The sequence below is a fragment of the Aplysia californica genome, unplaced genomic scaffold, assembly GCF_000002075.1.
Source record: "Aplysia californica isolate F4 #8 unplaced genomic scaffold, AplCal3.0 scaffold00073, whole genome shotgun sequence".
Taxonomy (NCBI): domain Eukaryota; kingdom Metazoa; phylum Mollusca; class Gastropoda; order Aplysiida; family Aplysiidae; genus Aplysia; species Aplysia californica.
The window spans coordinates 650,593-655,465 of record NW_004797343.1 but is presented as its reverse complement, the minus strand read 5'-3'; the positions used below and the strand labels follow the sequence as shown (position 1 = coordinate 655,465).

At 44.1% G+C, this 4,873-nt stretch overlaps 1 protein-coding gene across 1 annotated transcript in view; it reads right to left on the bottom strand.

Moving 5' to 3' along the window:
* The window catches only part of LOC101857630 (type I iodothyronine deiodinase), a 7,860-nt gene extending 3,095 nt beyond the window's left edge, over nt 1-4,765 (bottom strand). Inside the window, exon 1 of the mRNA XM_005093960.3 lies at nt 3,961-4,765. The gene's annotated coding sequence lies outside the window, so the exon portion shown is untranslated. The remainder of the gene's footprint in view (nt 1-3,960) is intronic.
* Between the last annotated feature and the right edge of the window lie 108 nt (nt 4,766-4,873).

The following is a 4,873-nucleotide window of genomic DNA, read 5'->3' as shown; positions in this document are numbered from 1 at the left end:
ACTATTATTAATTAGGAGACCGGCTGCTCACATATGTGTAGTATTGTAGAGAAATCAGGACTCGTCAAAATGATGAAATCGGGGAAACCCTCATTTGTGCAATTTTTGTAGATTTTTTTTCTTGGCTCAGCATTTTTTTATATCCCTTTAAGAACATATTGATGTGTGAATTTTTTAGAAGAACGTTGATCAGAGGCACACAAAAAATGTAGATCTAAATTTATAGTTTCCAAGGACACTCAAGCTTTGGAAGTCACCAAGGTTTGGCGGCTATTTTCTCCCCAAATTTTACCTCTGAAATCAGACGACCCCCACCTCCTCCAATTGCAAATATCCCGACTCCAGTTCAACATAGATTCAAGAATTTTTTTCCTATTAAAAGCAAGAAAAATGAACAAACTTTAAGGTTCCACTATGCCCGAAAATTGACGTGTGCCAGATTCCAACGTGTCGTAACACATCTCTATGTAGACAGGACAATAAATTGATGAGGGGAGTGGGGGGGGGGGATGTTGCAGTTGCATAGTTAGTAGGTGAGCTGCTTACGAATACGTTAAGGTAATTAAAAGATATTTTAGCTTGTTCCAATAGCTGACCTGGTGATGCATACACGTAGATCTATAGTAAAGACAATTGGAAGATACATTGGGGATGTACCTTTATTTGAGGGTGTTACAGTCGTTGACCTAGTGAGTGCAGTGAGCACCGAAGATTAGAGCTGTTACTAGAGCAACATACAAATAAATAGAGGGAATTATAAGGATGAAAGGTGTTTGATTGGAAAGAAGGAAAGAAAGAGCAAACCACATAACAGCACAAACAAAGACAGCTGTCCCTACATAGAACATGAATGGGATAGACAAACAGATAGACTGACAGAGAGTGATATTGAGAGCAGGGGCGAAGCGTCTATATAATCAAATAATCACTGCTTCCCTTTCTAATTTTGAAACAATGTCGCTGTCAAATTCATCCTTAAACGTAAACCTCATAAATTAAATGTCAAAAGACGTTCGTAATCAACAAATAAAGTGAGGCTGGAATAGAGTTGAAGGGAACATGTGCATGGCAGTCAAAGCTGTTTCATTGCCACATATACCCTGTTCACCTCTTTGGGGCCACAGTTAAAATCAATCACCAGCCCTGATTAAGTAAGCTAACTAACACTGGTCGAGTCTACCTCACAAATGTGAGGGGAACTAACTCTTAATAATCTCTTGACTGCTGCTTGTGCTTGGTTTTTTTTCCTCGACTTTTTACCGTCCTATAATCAGATCGTGACCTCGATTATGACACCAGCTCCAGGCCGCGAAAGGCTAACAAAAACAGCCAAATGTGAAATTTAAAAAATAATAATTGTCATGTTCTACCAAAGAGTTAGACTCACTGGTAGATCTATAACATATAGATCTAGTAATATCATATCTGGTTCTTGTCTTTGAATGTATGTATTCACATCTAAAACTAAGTTTAATTTTGTTGGGACATTATATTTTATAAGATGTTTCCCGATTACTTTTACTTTTTCTTCGTTCCATGAATTCCGGATTTGTTTTCATTCCCAACTCAGGGTCTACGCCTCGTTTAAGATTCTTGTGTGATATCTACAGGCCCTATCTGGTCCCATTTCACTTTGATTACCCTGTCAAACAATTCTGAGTTAACCCCTGATCGACAGAGAGAGAGAGAGAGAGAGAGAGAGAGAGAGAGAGAGAGAGAGAGAGGGGGGGGGTACACAGAGAGAGAGATAAAGGTACAGAAAAAGAGACAGAGAGAAACCCAGAGAGAGAGAGAAAGAGAGAGAGAGAGAGAAGGGGGGGAGGGAGGGGGAGAGAGAGAATGATACGCAGAGAAGGTGACATAGAGAGGCAGAAAGAGAGAGAGAGAGAGAGAGAGAGAGAGAGAGAGAGAGAGAGAGAGAGAGAGAGAGAGAGAGAGAGAGAGAGAGAGAGAGAGAGAATCAGCCAGCTAGTCAGCCAGACGGACAGAGGCACAGACAGACAGACAGATGTTGTTGTTGTTGTTGTTGTTGTTTTCAAATCCCTTTAGCTGCGAGCATTTCGCTCTTGGCAGCGCAATGCCTCCCTTAAGTAACCACATGTCCTTGTGATCTGGTCAACGCCAGAGTAGAGCAGGGTTTGTAAGTCTGTAGGTGTATGTAAGAGCCTGCGTCGAAGAACTGCCAGGTTTGGACAGAGAAGGAGAAGATGTTTAACGGTCTCCTCGTGGTAGTCACAGTGTCTGCAATGGGGTTCCCACTTGGGGTTAAGTCTGTTTATGTGCTTGTTGGTGTGTAAATGTCCTGTGCGGGCTCTGAAGAACAAAGTCTGATTGGCTCTACATAAGAGATTCGAAGGGTCTTTGGGGTTGGGTTTGTCCATGTACACAAAGAGAGATCTTCCTGTTTCTGCGTTGGCTCATCTGTTTAGCCACTCGTCTCTGCTCTTGGCTTGGATGATCCCTCTGCAGGTCTGTAAAGAGGCGGCTGTGTCTGTCTGGGGAAGGTTTGCTCTAGTCTTTGATAGCTGGTCTGCAGTCTCATTCCCTGGTACACCAGAGTGGCCAGGCACCCACTGCAGTGTGACCCGGACGCCATAGGAAGTGCCCATCTCTTTTACAACGCTGAGAATGTTCCCGTCCCCTCTGTGGTCTCCTCCTCCTTCGATGGCTTGGAGCACTGACATTGAGTCAGAGAAGACAACAACATCCACTGATGTTACTGCGCCTTCAAGAAAGTCTTGGGTGATCTGCTCCAGGGTCTTTACTATGGCAACTCTCTCTGCGTCATAGTTGGAGTTGTATGTACCACATGGACCAAATAGTCGGGTCTGCTTCTTCTTTCCAAGGTTGTTTCGATATTTGAAGATGGATCCTTATCCAGCATTCCGTGTAGCATTTGTTGCCGACCCATCTGTGAATGCGTGAATTGGAGTTTCAGCATACGAGTCCACTGTCTCCAGTGCACTAGTTCTGAGGATTTCTTCTGGGGTTGTCTTGTCACAAAAAGGGTCGAGAAGTCTCGTCCTTATTGTGATTTCTGGTGCCTGCCAATATGGAGGTTCACTGCTGATGTTGGGGATTGGTTATCTGTTCTCGGGTGGGTCAAACTCCTCCAGTAGTTTTGTTGCTTCTCGCATGAAGGAGGTCTTCTGGATGCGTGTTCTTGGTTCCCACTCATGTGCCATTTTCCTATTTTCGTTCGTGTCTTTTAGCTGCACAAATCTTTCGTAGGTTTCCAGTGAAGCACTCTTTCTTCTGAGGTCCTGTGGCTCTATGTTGGTGTGGATTTCGCAGGCGTTTTTAGGCGTGGTCTTCGTCGCGCCAGAAACAAATCTGAGTGCTTCGTTCTGTACTGTCAAGCTGTGCCAAAGAGCTTTGGCTGGCTATGGATTGTAGTGGTACGGAGAAGTCAATCACAGATCTGACATACCTATATAAAGTTGTCGGAGGGTTGCTTTGTCAGCTCCCCAGTTGAGTGATGAAAGGTGTTTCAGAAGGTTTAGTCTGGAGGTGGCTTTCTTCGTCAGCCCGCTTAAGTGCTCTTTGAGAGACAGCTTTCGGTTCAGTTGTACACCAAGGTACTTGGGATAGTCGTCATGTTTGATGTTAGTTCCATTGATCTTAAGGTTTACCTGACCTGCTCTAACTTTGTTTTGAGGCTGAAGAGTCCAAAAACAGTCTTGTCTGTGTACATCTCCATCTTCCATAGCTGGCAGTAGGACGAGATAGTAGTCAGAGATAGACAGATAGACAAACACACACACAGTTACATAGATAAACAGATTCTCAGATTCACAGACACCTAGACAAACAGGCACACAGAACAACATACACACAGACAGACACACAGACACACAGACACACACACACACACACACAGATACGCAGACACACAGACGCACTGGTGCACAGACAGACACGCAGATAGACAGACACAAAGACAGACAGTTTTGTTCCTACCACCGACAGGAATGGACCTCAGGTGAGACTGCCAAAGTTGAGCACCAGGGGGCGTTGTTCTTTCACCAGGTGTGACAGGCGACAACTGTCCCCCTCTAGCGTGAAGAGCGGGATATCCAACAGCCCGACTCCTACTTTCACTTTCTTCAGAACGTTATACGTAACGATCATGGCGGCGTGCTTCATCCTCGAGTAGGGATGAGTTGCGCATCGTCTCACGGCTTCTTTCCTTTTCCCCTGGAACGACAAAATTAGAAGGATACAAAAACATGTCGCTGCCAATATTTTTCGTCCCTTTTAACACAGGTTAGATAATTCAGGATACAGGCAGATTCGACTCCGTCAGTTAGGTCCAACCCTGGCTGAGAGGGGTACATCACCCCAGCAGACCGACAGATATACTCAACTGGAGAATAAAACCAACAACAACACCCCCCCCCCTACACACACACACACACACACACACACACACACACACACACACACACACACACACACACACACACACACATAAACAATAACAGCATCATTTGGCGGACCATGGAGGAGCAACAGTATTTGAAAAAAAATAAATAAATAAATAAATCTAGATCTAATTGAAACAATAAAAGACAAAAAAGATCCCGTCCACTGGAAGAGCGACCACTGTGCTAAACGAATTGCTTGACTTATTAATATTGACCATAGTACATGTATAGATACTCGATGTCTTTGGTAAGGTGTTTGCTGCTTACGGATGTTTGTGTGTTTGTGTGTGTGTGTGTGTATGTGTGTGTGTGTGTATTTGTGTGTGTGTGTGTGTGTGTGTATGTGTGTGTGTGTGTGTGTACATTGGCTATGTTTCTGTGTGTAAGTGTGTGTACATGTCTGTGTGTCTTTGTAGGTGTGTTTGTGTGTGTGTGTGTGTGTGTGT